The sequence below is a fragment of the Culex quinquefasciatus genome, chromosome 3, assembly GCF_015732765.1.
Source record: "Culex quinquefasciatus strain JHB chromosome 3, VPISU_Cqui_1.0_pri_paternal, whole genome shotgun sequence".
NCBI lineage: Eukaryota > Metazoa > Arthropoda > Insecta > Diptera > Culicidae > Culex > Culex quinquefasciatus.
Window position 1 is genome coordinate 15,608,561 of NC_051863.1, and position 17,715 is coordinate 15,626,275.

The window sequence follows — 17,715 nt, forward strand, 5'->3', positions numbered from 1 at the left end:
TTGGGCGACGTATCAGGAAAACTGGTAAATCCTGCTGTTTGCGAATTCATAATTCGAATTCATGTTTTCTAGAAGTCGTTTAAAGTTTTCCTATCAAAAAGTATGATTCATAAGAATTTCATCAATTGTTCAAAGGAGAATATTTAATATATTTTTTATATGAAATTGAAAAAAATTAAAATAAATTCCTTTGAGTATATTTTTAAGTGACATAAAATCCCTCCAAAAAGGCTCACCCAGCCAACTAATGTCAAGTTTGCTAACCTTAAACCGGCTTGACAGACGTTAAATCGTAGCAGGCCCCTCCTCTCCCCAGTGCAAGGACCTACGGGGAGTGAAATAAAAACCAGGTAACTGAGCGGTTGATCGAGATTGGCCATGACCGGGGGCTGGTCAGGTCGTAAATCTGCGGCGACCGGCGGCGTCCTCCGGCATTTGAGGGTACTTTCTGCTAATGAGGCGCCACCGGAGTTAGCTTTAAAATTGTTGCTAAAGGTCTCGACCTCGGGCCGCCGGTGGCGGCAAGTGGATTTAATTGGTGAAGCACTGCTGGCCGACGGAGAGGGCCACTTTGAGGGTTTACGAGGGACACTGCTAATTGAGCTTTAAGGGCGACGCGTCGTTAAGCAGAAGGTCGATGGCATTATTTTTTGGGGGATGAGTTTATCTTTAAAAAAAAACATAGCTGGGTAATTCTCCGCCAACTCACACAGCAGTTGCCCCGACCCCTCTTCGATTTGCGTGAAACTTTGTCCTAAGGGGTAACTTTTGTCCCTGATCACGAATCCGAGGTCCGTTTTTTGATATCTCGTGACGGAGGGCGGTACGACCCTTCCATTTTTGAACATGCGAAAAAGAGGTGTTTTTCAATAATTTGCAGCCTGAAACGGTGATGAGATAGAAATTTGGTGTCAAAGGGACTTTTATGTAAATTAGACGCCCGATTTGATGGCGTACTCAGAATTCGAAAACGTATTTTCATCGAAAAACACTAAAAAGTTTTAAAATTCTCCCATTTTCCGTTACTCGACTGTAAAAATTTTGGAACATGTCATTTTATGGGAAATTTAATGTACTTTTCGAATCTACATTGTCCCAGAAGGGTCATTTTTCATTTAGAACAAAATTTTTCATTTTAAAATTTCGTGTTTTTCTAACTTTGCAGGGTTATTTTTAGAGTGTAACAATGTTCTACAAAGTTGTAGAGCAGACAATTACAAAAATTTTAATATATATACATAAGGGTTTTGCTTATAAACATCACAAGTTATCACGATTTTACGAAAAAAGTTTTAAAAGTTGGTCGTCATCGATCATGGCCGTTCATGGTCACCCGCGACAGACACGGACGACGAAACAAAGAGAAACGCAAAAGTAACTTTTTCAAAACTTTTTCGTAAAATCGCGATAACTTGTGATGTTTATAAGCAAACCCTTATGTCTATATATCAAAATTTTTGTAATTGTCTGCTCTACAACTTTGTAGAACATTGTTACACTCTAAAAATAACCCTGCAAAGTTAGAAAAACACGAAATTTTAAAATGAAAAATTTTGTTCTAAATGAAAAATGACCCTTCTGGGACAATGTAGATTCGAAAAGTACATTAAATTTCCCATAAAATGACATGTTCCAAAATTTTTACAGTCGAGTAACGGAAAATGGGAGAATTTTTAAAACTTTTTAGTGTTTTTTCGATGAAAATACGTTTTTCGAATTCTGAGTACGCCATCAAATCGGGCGTCTAATTTTACATAAAAGTCCCTTTGACACCAAATTTCTATCTCATCACCGTTTCAGGCTGCAAATTATTGAAAAACACCTCTTTTTTCGCATGTTCAAAAATGGAAGGGGTCGTACCGCCCCTCCGTCACGAGATATCAAAAAACGGACCTCGGATTCGTGATCAGGGACAAAAGTTACCCCTTAGGACAAAGTTTCACGCAAATCGAAGAGGGGTCGGGGCAACTTTTCCCGATTTCGTGTGAGTTGGTAGAGAATTACCCAGCTATGAAATAGAAAATTTAAATGTATTTAAAACATTATTTTTTCCAAAAGGTTTCATGAACTTTTGAATAATCTTATTTGAATATTTTGTTTTACTTATATATTCATGTTTAACGTTGACAAATTTAAATGTAGGCAAAGCAATGCTTTAAAAAATGGAAGAATGCCCAAAAATATACCAAGTCAAGCATCCAACCGAAGCTCCATCAGTAACGATAACAAGCTTTCTCACCCATCCAAATCGGGTTCTTTTTACAGCATTTGGGGTGGAAAGCACGAGACCAGAGGACACTAACCTTTTTTCCCAAAATATCAAAAAAAAAAAAAAAATCTGGAGAAAAAAAGATGGGAAGGCGGCAAAATTCCCACTAACTGTTGGATCAACATTTATTTATGGGATTGATTTATTACCCCAATCAATGAGTGTCAAACTTCGCCCGAATGCCTAGGAGTGATTGGAAAATGATGTTTCGACTCGTCCCCCCCCCCCTCCTACCACGAGGTGGCCACTTTTCCAGGGGGAAAATTTTCCAACAATAGAACATCAGACGTCGCGCGCTTCGATTTTCCCGAAACAGCTTTTTTATTAATCAATCAAATTGTGATTGACGCCCCCGCCACCCTGGGTCCTCGTGTTTGTGTGAATGGCAAGGCTGCTGACGTTTTCCGTCTCGTTTTGGCGCATTCAAAGTTTTTTAAAGTGGAACGTGATGGTTTTGGGGACAATTTTAAAACTCACTGTTGCGTTATTAAATTGTGTTCAAATTATCAAAAAATTAACTTCAAACCTTGAATTTGCAGCAAAAACACCAAAATCAATGTACCACAATTGACCAGCTACCCCTGCCAGCCAGCAGCATTGAAGTTCGATTCGCCTTATTCAGCGAAAAATTTGCCATTCAAGCCACGATCGAAGCGCATCGAATTAAGTGTCGTTAAAACATTTGACAAGTCCCCCACGACCGGCCGACCGCGGACTTCGATGCGGTTCAATGGAAGACCAGGTTCGCGTCCCGGATGGCGGCCACGAGGTCATTCCATTGGTCACGGCGATGACGACGACGACGACGACTTTGGAATGAGGCGCAGTGCTGTCTTTACGGTTGAATGATCGTGGTTCATTTGTTTGATTGACGGTAGAATGTTGTAGAATTTAATTATTTAAATTATTAATAAAAATATCTGCTTTATTTAAATAACACAATTTATTAATGCCAATTATTAGGGAACGTATTTTTTTTACATTGTTTTTTAGTTCTCCATAATATATTATTGTACACGGATAGAAATCCTGTTAGCAAATCTGGTAACTCTATTTTGTGCAATTTGTAAACTCTGAAATGTTTTTCAAAATCGTCAATATTTTTTTGATTTTGAGCAACAATGTTGTCGATTTTGAAAACTTTTACAGCGAAATCGAAAAAAATCGAGCCCTTTATTATCAAAAAAATCTTTTTGAAATTCCGTCGTGAAACTACTTACTTTTCTGTCATTCTTGAACGACGAAATAGCCTACTTTTCTGTACCAACAATAACAGAATCGAATAGCAACACTTTTCAAAATAAATGCTGAAAAGTTCTACTTTTCAGCACTTGTTTCGAAAAGTAAAACTTTTCAACATTGTTTTGATTTAAACGATTTATTGACAAAATACATGACAATTTGACTTAAAATTTCACTCAATGGGTGTTTTCGGAATTGCAAAAAATGTTGTATGGATTTCGTTGCAAAACTTGATTTTTTCAGCACTCTTTGTATTTATCCAACTCGGTGAACCTCGTTGGATAAATGTACGACTCGTGCTGAAAAAATCCTCTTTTTGCAACTTGTTGCATAAACTACTATTAATTTTCCTTAAAATGACATGTTCCAAAAAAAAGTACAGTCGAGTAAAGGAAAATGGCAGAGTTTTTAAACTTTTCAGCACCCATTTCAGTGCTGAAAAGTAGAACTTTTCAGCATTTATTTTGAAAAGTGTTGCTATTCGATTCTGTTATTTTTGGTACAGAAAAGTAGGCTATTTCGTCGTTCAAGAATGACAGGAAAAGTAAGAAGTTTCACGGCGGAATTGCAACATTGACCCAGAAGGGTATTTTTTCATTTAGAACAATTTTTTTCATTTTAAAATTTCGTGATTTTCTAACTTTGCTGGGTTATTTTTTAGAGTGTTACAATGTTCCACAAAATTGTAGAGCAGACAATTACAAAAATTTTAATAAATAGATATAAGGGGTTTCCTTAAAAACATCACGAGTTATCGCGATTTTACGAAAAAAAAAGTTTTAAAAATGTTGGTCGTCATCGATCATGGCCGTTCATGGTCACCCGCGACAGACGTGGACGACGAAACAAAGAGAAACGCATAAAGTAACTTTTTCAAAACTTTTGTAATTTTTTTGTGATTGTCTGCTATACAACTTTGTTGAACTTTGTTACACTCTATTGAACCCTGCAAAGTTCGAAAAAACACGAAATTTTAAAATGAAAAAAATTGCTCTAAATGAAAAAATGACCCTTCTGGAATGTAGATTCGAAAAGTACATTAAATTTCCCATAAAATGACATGTTCCAAAATTTTTTACAGTCAAGTAACGGAAAATGGGAGAATTTTTTTTTTTCAGTGTTTTTTTCGATGAAAAATACGTTTTTTTCGGAATTCTGATTACGCCATCAAATCGGGCATAAAAGTCCCTTTGACACCAAATTTCTATCTCATCACCGTTTCAGGCTGCAAATTATTGAAAAACACCTCTTTATTCGCATGCTCAAAAATGAAAGGGGTCGTACCGCCGTTCCGTCACGAGATATAAAAAACAACCTCGGATTAGAGATCAGGGACAAAAGTTACCCCTTAGGACAAAGTTTCACGCAAATCGAAGAGGGGTCGGTGCAACTGCTGTATGACTTGGCGGAGAATTACCCAAATATAAAAATTCTCTTCTCTTCAAAATATCAAATAGCTCTTTTTTTAACTTTTTCTTTTACTGTAGTTTTGAATAACGTTATTTTACATTCTTTTTAAAATATGGTGATTTCAAGAAATTTTGTTAGAAATTTTCAATTAATTATCTGTACATCAAAAAATATTGTAATGAAAAATATTTTCAAGAAAAAAAATCCAAATTTGCCTTGCATTTTTGTTTATTCTGGGAAATTTTTCTAATAACTATTTCAAACTTCCCGGCATTTCACAGTAATTACTAAATTTCACGGCTAGGGAAAAATGAGTTCAATTTGTTGGGTGGTGACGCGCGGTCAATTATGTGGCATTGTGTGTGAAAAGAAAAGAATTTTATTTCGTGTTTCATCCTGGTTGGCTTGCCCACAAGCAGAAAAAATCAGTTCAATTAGTTGGGTGGTGACGCGCGGTCAATTATGTGGCATTGTGTGTGAAAAGAAAAGAATTTTATTTCGTGTTTCATCCTGATTAGCTTGCTTAAGTCCTTCCTACATCATCGTTGATCGGGAGGCACGACGTCGTGTGAATTGTTGCATTAAAATAAGTTTAAGTATTACTGTAAATGACTGTAAAAAAGTCCTTCCTATATCATCAATGTCGTTTGGGTATTCGTGATGAAAAATTATATTTATTCAGTATTTAAATACCTGTGCGCGAGTGTTTTGGTGTGCTAATTAGAAAGACCTTCCCATAGCATCGGTGCTCGGAAGGCTCGCCGACGGGTTTGTTACGAAAGTCCTCCCCATAGCATCGTAGCTCGGGAGGCATCAAAAAGCCAATACCTTATCCTACTAACCCAAAAAAATTAATCACGTGATGCTTGAAGGAGATGCTGTGGATTCAACGGTCTCAAGCGGTATCAACAAGTATATAGCGAAAAACTATGTGCTTGATGAGTCTGCAACTTCAACTATCGGACTAACATTCCTCCCTTTCGTTGAACTGCAGGCTTCTTGGGAGGGCGCCGGTATTGACTAATAAAGTCGGGGTCTTCAGGGGTTAAACAGTGAACGGATGGTTAGCTCCCACTGATCATTTTTGATTCATTGTTTAACTTCAGCTGATCTGTCAATAACGGAGTAGCAACTCATTGGCAGTCAACCATGCTCATGCTCATGCTCAATTTCACGGCTAGGGAAAAATTTCACGCAGCTTCCGCGAAATCGCAAAAAATCACTAGCCCTATTGATCACATTCGACTCGGTTTAGGATCCCATGGATCAAGTTTGACTTTTTTTAAATTTCGATTAGTAGTTCAAACGTTATGAATAATAATGTGTTTTTAAAAATATTCAGAAGATAGAAAAGTGACAAAACACAACTCCAATCCCAATATCAACATCGTTGGTTAGGTAATCGAAAGACCTTTCCAACGAGTCCAAAACATGGAAGATCTGGCAACCCTGTCTAAAGTTATGACCACTTAAGAGACATTTATGTATTTTTTTTTTGTTTCCGAAACTCATCATATCAGCCATTGTTGGTAAAAAGTGAGGAAGGCACCAGCCACATAGGTGGATTAAGTTAGTTTTGACATTAACATTGTGGCAGGATTGGGTTTGACAATTTTTAAATAAGAAGCAACAGATTTTTGAGTAGCTGTGCACCCTTAACAAAAACCCTATTTGAGTGGCTAAAACTTCAAGACTTAAACTTTTTGATGGCAAATCTAATTCTTTTGTTCCCACAGTTTTCAAAATAACACGTTTTTCGGGAAATTTTCAACAATATCATTTGAATTTTGAACAATTTGTGCAATTGCTGATGACAATTTTTTGTCAATTGATTAACCCAAAAATGAAATAATCTTTTTGTAGAAATAAGATGAATTCAAAAAAAGGTTAATTTTTTTCTGAGAAGTTCTTATGAAAACATTTAGTCAGTCAGACAATCTTTCCTTGATATACACTCAACCCCCGGTGGTTGGTCACTTTTTTTCACGGTGGTTTGACACTTTTTTAGTTTGTACCCCGTTGGTTGGTCAAGGTCAAACTAGAAAGTGACGAACTGTCACTTTTTACACGGCGCTCACGCACACTATCAAAACAAACGTTTGATAGTGTGTGTGAACACCGTGTAAAAGGGGAGTCAAACTAAAAAGTGACCCCGTTCGTTAGACAACAGTTGGTGTCAAACCATCGGGGTTTGAGTGTACAGCAATTCCTTTCGAAAAGAGCCTAAACCGAAAAAAAAGTTCCACAATCGAGCTCAAAATTTGTGTAGGGGTTCCTCGGCCTAAATGATTAGACCCGTATTATTTGTTTGGTGTTAGGGTGACCTATATCGTGCTAGGGTGGTACCAAAAACGGGTTTTTTCGTAAATTTACGCAGAATCCACATGGAAATTGCTCTGATTTGGCTTAATTTTGCATGGACTCCCATGGGGAAAATTATTAGATTCCTTTTATTTTTGTTTGGCGATTAAGTGGATCCTATCCGAGTTCAGCAAAAACCAAATTTTACAAAATATTAAAAAATGGTGAGTATTCATTAAAAGGATTCCGAGATATGATAAAAAAAAATATCGGATTTTGGAACATTACTCGAACTTTAAGTACAATAACAAATCCTGTTAAAATAACAAAGAGTGTTATTATTTTATCCTGAAGTTCAACTTCAAGAAGAAAAAATAATAACAGTTTCTGATAAAATAACAAAATTTGGTATTGAAATGATATTATATTGAAAATGTTTAATAACACGCTAATAAGAGGAAATGTTATACATTTCAAAAACTCTTCTAAAAACAAAATTTGTTATTCGTTCGGTAAACTGACTTAGAAAAAAAAAATGCCATAAATCGCACAAATGGAAAAGTTTCTAAGTGCCCATAACACAATCTGTTATTATTTTTTCTTTTGTTAAATATGTTTAGATCTTTGGGATAATTTTGTCTAATTTCGATTCGTTTTGGCCATGAAATGGCCTTAAGCTTAAATTATTCTAAAAAGTTGAAATTTTGGAAGTTGATTTTTTAAATTATTTGATATACCCCCTAAGGGACTTTGCTAAAATTGGCTAGAACTATGGGATAATTTTGACCAATATCGTCGGGGTCATTATTTTGGCCATGAAATGGGGTCCTTAAGCTAAAATTATTCTAAAAAGTTGAAATTTTGAAAGTTGATTTTTTTAATTATTTGATATACCCCCTAAGGGACTTTGTTTAAAATGGTTAGAACAATGGGATAATTTTGACCAATTTCGTCAGGGTCATTATTTTGGCCATGAAATGGGGTCCTTAAGCTTAAACTTTTCTTAAAAGTTGAAATTTCGAAAGTTGGTTTTTTTATTATTTGATATACCTCCTAAGGGATTTTACTAAAATTGGCTAGAACTATGAAATAATTTTGACCAATTTTATTGGGGTCATTTATTTCACCATGAAATGGGGTTTCAAGCTAAAATTAATCCGATAAAATTAACTTTTGAGAGTTCATTTTTTTTAATTTTGTTATATTCCCTAACGGAATTGATTTATTTATTGAGAATTTTTGTAGTGCGAATAACAAAAACTGATATTATTTTCACAGAGCCAGGAAGTCGGAGCTGACGTTGAAGTTCGAGCTGGAGTGAGACCTCGGAGACTGCATCGGATTCAGCAAATTTTCAGCAACTTTTACTTGGAGTCGGAATCTGTGAAGTCGGGTATTTTTGGAGAGCTGAGGTCGTCGTTGACGTCATATCCTGCATCCAGAGTCGGAGTTGTCTTCAAGTATTCAAAGTCGCTTGGAGGTACCCGACTCTGCAGCCCTGACTAGTACAGAGGAGTTATTGCAACTGCAGGTTTATTTGCAAATTACAAATAAACCAAAACAATAACTTTTTTTGTTATGGAGACATACCAGTTCAATAACATTTTTTGTTATTATGCTGCTCCACCTCTCCGCACAAAATAACAAATCTTGTTATTCCTTCATGATTCCTTCTGTGTTATTGGTTTGTTATTGCAATAACAACATAATAACAGTTTAAGTTATTCTTCGAACAAATCTTTGTTATTGATTTTTGTTATTTTAACAACTAATTCGATCATCCCAATAACATATTTCGATCTTCTCACAATATCAAAAACTGACCTTCCCAAGTTATTTCCGTCTGCTCGGGCTTCACCATCGAAATGTGTCTTTCTTATTTTGGGGCGTTGATCTCAAATAAAATTTGGAAATAGAAACTTCAAGATGTTGGCGATGCTGAAATATTGAGAAAATGCATTGAACTATATAACAACTAATCAACCACTCAAATTCAACTTGTAGGGTTAGTGACCCTGGGTCACAGAATTCGAATCTTAAGTGAGTAAAAACTGCTGTTATTTTGATTGTCCAATGTTCCTGAAACACTTTTGGCTAATCGAAATTTCGTCTTTAGGAAGCTACGACAGTTTATGAAATTTATTGTGAGCAGAACTTGAAATGGTGTAGAAGATATGGCAACAATCGCTAAATTCCAATGTAAGCGAAAACCTGAGATAATATGTTTCAAGCAATTGTTATTAAATATAAATCATAGTAAAGCGATAATTCTCAGTTAAAAGCGTCCCAAACTGGTCAAATTGCAATTAAATTTTGTCCTAAAACTATTCGTTTCAGACATGAGCGTGTGCATGATGTGTTTCCAGAACAAACTTTTCCGAAACCGGTTAATTTTCCAGCTGCTGCACAGAGTTGGCAACTTTAATTTACATGCAATTTTGAGTTGCATGAATATTTCAGCTTCAACCAGTCAGGACACACATTTGCATACTTTCGACGATGACGACACACAAACACACTGTCAGCCAGCCAGCCAGCCTGCCGTCAACGATTTTCTGTCGGACATGTCGGACGAACCCACGGTCGAGTTCACACACATTCACATGCCGGTTGACAATGTGGAGAGGCGTGATTAAAAATCATTTAATTAAATTAAATTTAAATATAACCCGATCGCAGCATGCCACGCCACGGCGGACATGCATAAACAAAAGCTCACGTTGTTTTGCATTGCTGGTGCATTTCGTGTTCACTGAATCAGTGTTCTTAGAATGTCTGATGGTTTTGGTTTTTTAAATATATTTTATATTTTGTTTTTATTTAGTTGAGTATTGAAACTGATTTATTAAAACCAACTTAAAATGTGAATAATCCGCACCAACTCGGCTCGTTTTCTGACAGTTGCGTACGGGTGCGTGCTTTTGACGTGTGTCAAACAGCAATAAAAAATCAGGATTATGTGCAACGGGAAATGTTTGCAACATATCGCCGGCTTGTGGTTTTCAGCAATTATAGATCGGTATCACTGGGAAGCCCATTTTCATCACAAACACTGAAGGGTGGGATGAAATATGCATTGGATACACCTCTCGGTCGGGTACAAACAGAACGTATACTTTTGTTTGAGTGACACACCCCTGGGTTGATTGGGGCGGGTGGGTCCACTCGTAAAAACGTTGCATAACTAAACGAATTAACGGCATTCCAGGGGGGAATTGGAATGATCCCTGCCGAGTTAATTGCGTCAGATTGAAGGAGAAATGTGTGATGGGAGTTGAATTAGATCAAGCATTTTTAATTTGGGATTTGTTCTAATTGATGGTAATTTTGCTTTTTTTTTACATTTAGCAGTATTTTATGCTGGGCAGAATTTCTACTACGATTGGCTGATAATTGAAAAAAGGTGTCGTAGCGCCATTCGCTACGAGACGGAGCAACAAAGTTCATCTATTTTTTAAAAGAAAATTAAATGAAATTAAAACTAATTATTCATACAAAAACGAAGCATTAACAACCTACTCCGTTTCAGACGCAATTTAAAACTTCATTTCATTTGTTATTATTTATTTTTTTTTTTGTAATATATTAAAATGCATCTGAATGTTAAAATTTCTTTTTGATGATTGTGTAAAATCGTTAATTTGATGAAAGCTATCACAGTGCATTGATAATTTGATTAAAATCATTTGTTTTTTTTTTCTGTGTTGTCTAAGGCCGTAGCAAATTTTTTGACCATTAATTGAATTGAATTTAATTGAATTAGTGTCAAACTCCAAAACAGTATCGAAAAAAAAAACAGCAAAAAAATGTGTTAATTTGAAAGGTGAAATTCTAGAAGGTTGAATATTACCTCTGTTATGATGTAATTTTTTTTTCAGACTGAAAAAGTGAAATTACACCAGAATAGTGGTAAAATTACACATTTTCAGAGGTAAAATTACACATTTTTTTCTGACATAAAAGATGTACGTTGTATTTTTCTGTGTATTGCTGAATTCTTGTTCTTTTTAGCTACCGTCAGTGGAGGTGACATTGGGTCTGGGGGGTGAGATTGGGCCAAAGTGATTTTTTACGGATTTTACCATTTCTCAGGTTCTTCTCAATGAAACTGAATTCTGTTAAAAGGGTTGTGTAGGGGACATCTTTAGATGACTTCGCTGAAACAATCTCGTTCCTAGAACAAATCCTGTAATTTTGGCAGCTTTCTTAAGTTGAGGTACGTTTTTGGCCAAAAATAACCTCTTGAAAAATCATTTTTCTAATATTTTTGTTGGAATTGCTCGAAAACTACCCAAATGTTTGTAAATGTCTACTTCAAACATTGTAGCATGCCAATACGATTCCCTCGAACAAGAAACACTGTAGGATGACTTGTTTTTACCATATCGTTGTATTTGAGCATCATTTTAGTTTCATCTGACCCAATGTCACCCCCTCTAAGGAGTGAGATTGGGTCAATTTTCAAACTTTTGGCATTTAAGGTAGTGTTCATCAAAATCCACCATATTTTGGGAAAATGTTAGTTAACTATCTAAGAACAAATCTACGTTGAAAGATTTTCGATGTTATTTAAATTATTTTTGTTATTAAGAAATTACGAGAGGTGTATCGTTTTTGACCTATAGTCACCCCCACTGACGGTACCACATGTATGTTTTCAATTCCGGAGTGAAACTACATTCTTTTCACTACGTAACGGACAGTTTTCAATGCCAAAATTAATTTAGTGATTCGACAGAAACGTGCACGCATTCTGATGGCGAGTGGATGCACTACGCGACGATTCGGAATGACAGCGTGCTTGGAAATATTAAGATTTTAAGCAGTATTTGATTTTTATTTTATTCAAATATTTTTTAAAATTGATGAATGTTATTGTAAAGCGTGGCAATCGCAAAAACGAATCAAATGATGTATAAATCATAGGGGCTGAGTTATTTTTTCGAGAAAAAAGAATTAAAAAATAAATCTTTTGAAAAATTGATTTAAATAAGATTTAATTGATTGATAATGCTCTTTATGTAAGTAGTATTGATAGAAAAAATTATTAGAGTCATTTTACAGCATAATTACAATAATTTTCTTAAGAAATGGCCAGTTATTTGAATTTTTCCAAGAATTTCCAAAAAATCATCAAAAAGCATTTTTATCCATTTTCAGCACTTGTATCGGTAATCGTTATCGGTACTTAGATTCCTTTAAATTTAGGGATACATTTTGAATATCTGGAAACACTGTCAAAATTAATGAGCAAATCAAAATATATTCTGAAATCAAACATAATGGCATGATTGAAAAGCAGTTGAAGTTGTTTTTAATTTTTGCGTTGAACTTTAGCTTGAAATTGATTTTCCCATAAAACATTTTTTTTATTATTATTTTTTTTCAATTTATTTCAAACCTCTTGGATGCCTTCCCTACAAGATAAATTGAACAACTTAGGGGGAGAGTTGGTAATATGCACCCCCTAAGGGAAAACTGTGATTTCTCAACCATAACATAAATTCTGTGGAAGAATTTTGTTAGATGTTCTAAAATAAATACTATTCTTTGTCACCCATGTGTAAAAAGTCTTTAAAAACCTTCAAAATTGATCAAAAATGCAAATTTCTTAAAATATTATTGATTCATTCCAAACAATCATGCGGGGCAATATGCACCACAACAATGGGGCAAAATGCACCATGTAAAAGCAGTTTTCACTAGTCACCACTAGATGACACCGCTGTTTTTACAAAGGAGCATCACAGCGGTGCATTTTGCCCCGACCACGCTTATTACATAGGGGGAGAGGGGGTAATATGCACCCCCGGGGCAAAATGCACCCCCTGCTTTTCTCGGTTATTTGCAAAACTTTAAAATGTTGTGTTTTCATCTAATTTTCATTGAACTTTCATTTTGATTTGTGGACAATATAAAAAGCATTTATTGTTATTGTAAGTGTTGAGGTATATAGTTTTTGCCATAATCTTCATCATTGTGTAGATAGATGAGTCCAAAAACATCAAAAATAAAAATCGTCCAATTTGCCCTTCAATTTACCGATTATTACCACGTTTTCAGTAAGATTCCACTTAAAAATTATAAATAAATTGATTAAAATCAGTCAAATTCAAATAGAGGTATCTAAAAATAGACTCCGATAGACACGGAGATATTTTCAGGAAATGTAGTTGAAAGTGAGTACTTTCAGGCGCATTGTTCGGTTTTGCGCCAAGATGCGCCATTTTGAAAACATAGCAACTTGAAAATAGGCTCAAAATCACCTAAAAATGGTTATAACTCCTCAATAAAGGCTCAACACATTTTGCTGTCTTCGGCAAAAATGTGTAATTTTATGTCATAAACAACTCTTCGCATCATAGTAGGCCGCTAAAATGCTAACATTTTTAGTTATCACCAAAAAAGTGCTATTTTGGACCATTTTTGCAAAAATGGCGTATATCTCGAGTAGATTAAGAGCTACAAATTTGGCGCCTTCGACAAACTTTAATGAAATTTTCTCCTCTACAACTTTGCCGAAGACACCAAAACCCTACAACGTCATCCAACAAAGTTAGTTTTTGGTTGACACCCTGGAAGGTCGTCACCGTGTATGTCAATAACTTCAAAAGATAGCCCTTATCAAGTACAACAACTATTCCGAAGACACCATTTAGCTAGGACGTCAAATAAAGGAGTTATCAATTTATTCCACTTAATTTTGCCATTCCGAACACTGTGCGCTGTTTTTACGAAGGAGTTTCAAGGCGGTGCATTTTGCCCTGACCACTCTTGTTTCTGACAATTCAATTGAAAATACATTTCATATTTTTTAAGACTCATCCATCAATTGAATCATCGAAATTATGGCAAAAACTATAAAAATAAACTTTTACAATATCATTAATTGCTTTTTACCTTGCCTAAAAATAAAATTAAAAGTTCAATGAAAATTGAATGATTTTTTTTTGTTCGATAACTTACGCTGTTTTCGTACTACGGTGCTCAAATTTTGCCAGCATTCTTTTGCAATGTTAAGCTTTAAGGTTTTATAACTTTTTCCCCGTAAAATTCTTCCTAACAACAAGCTGAAATTTGAAAGTTATTGCAGTTTTAGTGTGTTTAGTGGGTCTCGTGGCGCAGGGGTAGCGGCTTCGGCTGCCGATCCCGATGATGCTATGAGACGCGGGTTCGATTCCCGCCTTATCCACTGAGCTTCTATCGGATAGTGAAGTAAAACGTCGGTCCCGGTTTCTCCTGTCTCGTCAGAGGCGCTGGAGCAGAAATCCCACGTTAGAGGAAGGCCATGCCCCGGGGGGCGTAGTGCCAATAGTTTCGTTTTTTTGCAGTTTTAGTGAAAAAAGCAGATTTCATAAAAAAAAGACGTATCTCGGAATCCTGTTAATGAACTTTGCTAATTTTTTGATTCCTAGAGTTGTTTTTGAAATGGTCTTATAAACATATGATGATGATGATCATTAATTTGTACAAAACAGCCGATGCTGATCAAAATTCAATTTCTCCTTCACCTGAATCTCCTAGACGAAAGAAAAAGACAAAAAAGACATGATTTCAATTATGTTGTTTCTATCTCAGGACAATAATATAATGTTGCGATGGCTGAGAATTTAGAAAATTTATTTCATGATAGAATAAGTGCATTTAATAATTGTTACGTTAAAAATAAAAAATCATTAAAAATTTTACAATGGAATGTTAGAGGAATCAATAACCTCTTTAAATTTGATGAAATTATTCAAACTGTTGATATGATTGAAACTGAAATAGATGTTATTGTAATCAGCGAAACATTGTTGAAACGAGAAAATTGTAAACTTTATGAAATACCTAACTATAAATCAGAATTTTCCTGCAGAGAGGAGTCCAGCGGTGGACTTGCATTATATGTAAACAAAAATTTAAAAGCAAAATTAAAAGAACTTCCACGAGAATGGTTTTCACCACGTACACGTTGAAATTGATTTGAAAGGACATTTTTATGATGTTCATGGACTATATCGCCCCCCAAATTACGATTTTAATACTTTTAGTAACTATTTGGAGCATGTTTTGAGCTCGTCTAAGCCTGGAAATTCTTGTTTGATCGTTGGTGATATCAATGTACCAATAAATCACGTCAATTTGAATACAGTTACAAAATATAAAATGTTACTTGAGTCATACGGTTTTATAACTACAAACACCTATGCAACTAGACCAATTAGTGCAAATATTCTTGATCATGTAATCTGTAAATTAAATGACGCCAATCACGTCCGGAATGATACCATTGACCTAACTAACTTGAGTGACCATATACCGGTTATCACATCCTTCAGAACTAAGATTAAAAAAGAGTCCATGGTACTAACAAAAAAATTGTGAAATATTGTCAACATAATCAGGAATTTAGTTCATTTGTACGAAGCATTGGTGAAGTCAACGATGTAGAAACAACTTTACAAGCTATAATTTCAACTTATAACACTTTACTTAATCGTTATTCAAAAATAGTTACCAAGAATGTAAACATAAAAGGAAATTCCTGTCCATGGATGACTTTCGATCTCTGGACACTTATGAAAATTAAAGAAAATTATTTGGTTCGAGTTAAAAGATTTCCCACAAACCAACATCTTCGAGAAATGCTATCATATATCTCTAAAAAGGTAGAAACCACTAAACACAAAACCAAGAAACTTTATTATGAAAATTTGCTTACTAATACACCCCATTCAAAACTTTGGAACAATATTAATTTGATATTTGGCCTTAAGAAAAATCGTGAAACTATAACTTTAATTAATAATGGAATTGAAACAAGCGACAAGTTAGAGGTCAGCGAAATATTCAATGACTTTTTTTCTAACATTGGGCAAAATTTGGCGAACAATATTCCTACATCAGTAACAAACCCGGAAAGAAATTTACGATGGATTCGAGAGTCAGTGTTCCTCCGACCCTCCTCAGAAAATGAAGTTATTCTGTTGATTAACAATTTAAATACTAAAAAAAAGTAACGGCCCGGACAACATACCAGCGTCACTACTGAAAAATAATGTTTTAGAATTTGCAAAAATTTTGTCTCAAATTTTTAATTTAATCTTGCAAACGGGAGATTATCCGGACTGTCTCAAAATTGCTAAAGTTGTGCCGATTTTTAAAGCAGGAGAGTCTTGGGATTGTAACAATTACAGACCGATCTCTACCCTGTCAGTTTTTAATAAAATTTTGGAGAAAATGTTAGTAACTAGATTAACAATTTTTTTAAATATTCACGAAGTCTTATATAAATTTCAGTACGGGTTCCGACAGGGTTCCAGCACGCAAACGGCAATTATTGAATTAGTTGATGACGTTATCGATGCAATTGACTCAGGGAAATTTATGGGTGGCCTTTTTTTAGATTTGAAAAAAGCATTCGATACTTTAAATCATGAAATTTTGTTGAGGAAACTTGAATGTTATGGAATAAGAGGTGTTGCAAATACAGTAATTAAAAGTTATTTAACCAACAGAAAACAATTTGTCCAAATTGAAGATAAGCGTAGTAGTCTAGCTCCCATCAATGTTGGTGTCCCACAAGGCAGTAATATTGGACCTTTGCTATTTCTCTTATTCATCAATGATTTACCCAGACTCAACTTGAATGGTAAAGCTAGACTTTTCGCAGACGATACTGCTCTTTTCTACCCCAACAAAGACATTCACAGTATTATCACTTTAATGGAGAAAGATTTACAAACTTTAAATCAATATTTTAATGCAAATTTGTTGTCCTTAAATCCCTCGAAAACTAAATATATGATTTTCAGGTCCATCAGGAGACTTGAGCCAGAGCATGATGATCCTAGACTTGGACCCACTGTTATAGAAAAAGTAAATTGTTTTAAGTATCTGGGCATACAATTGGATCCCATTTTGTCCTGGATCAATCACATTAAAGTGGTAGAAAAACGTGTTTCGTCCTACTTAGGCATTCTGTGGAGGGTAAGATTGTTCGTTCCGAGGAAAATTCTCTTAAAATATTATTTCGCCTATATCCATTCACAATTAAATTATCTAATTTCGGTGTGGGGACGTACTGCAAGCTCTCACCTAGTAAAATTACAAACACTGCAAAACCGTTGTTTAAAAATAATTTTCAACAAACCTTTGTTATATTCAACTTTAACTTTGTATTCGGATGCATGTCACTCAGTTTTACCATTAACCAATCTCTGTGACATCCAAACTACGCTGTTTGTTCATGATGTTATTAATAATCCAAAATTCCATCATACAATTCAGTTAATAACTACAAATAGCTCCCGCAGCACTCGTCAGAGGAACAACCTTCAACGCATTAGAGCACATACAACACGAGGTCAAAATAGATTAAGTTTCATAGGACCTACACTTTATAATCTGCTGCCAGATAATCTAAAGTTATTAGAAAACCGCTCCATCTTTAATGCAAGAATCAAACAACATTATAAACAAAAATTAAACGAAACTTTCAACTAATCGTC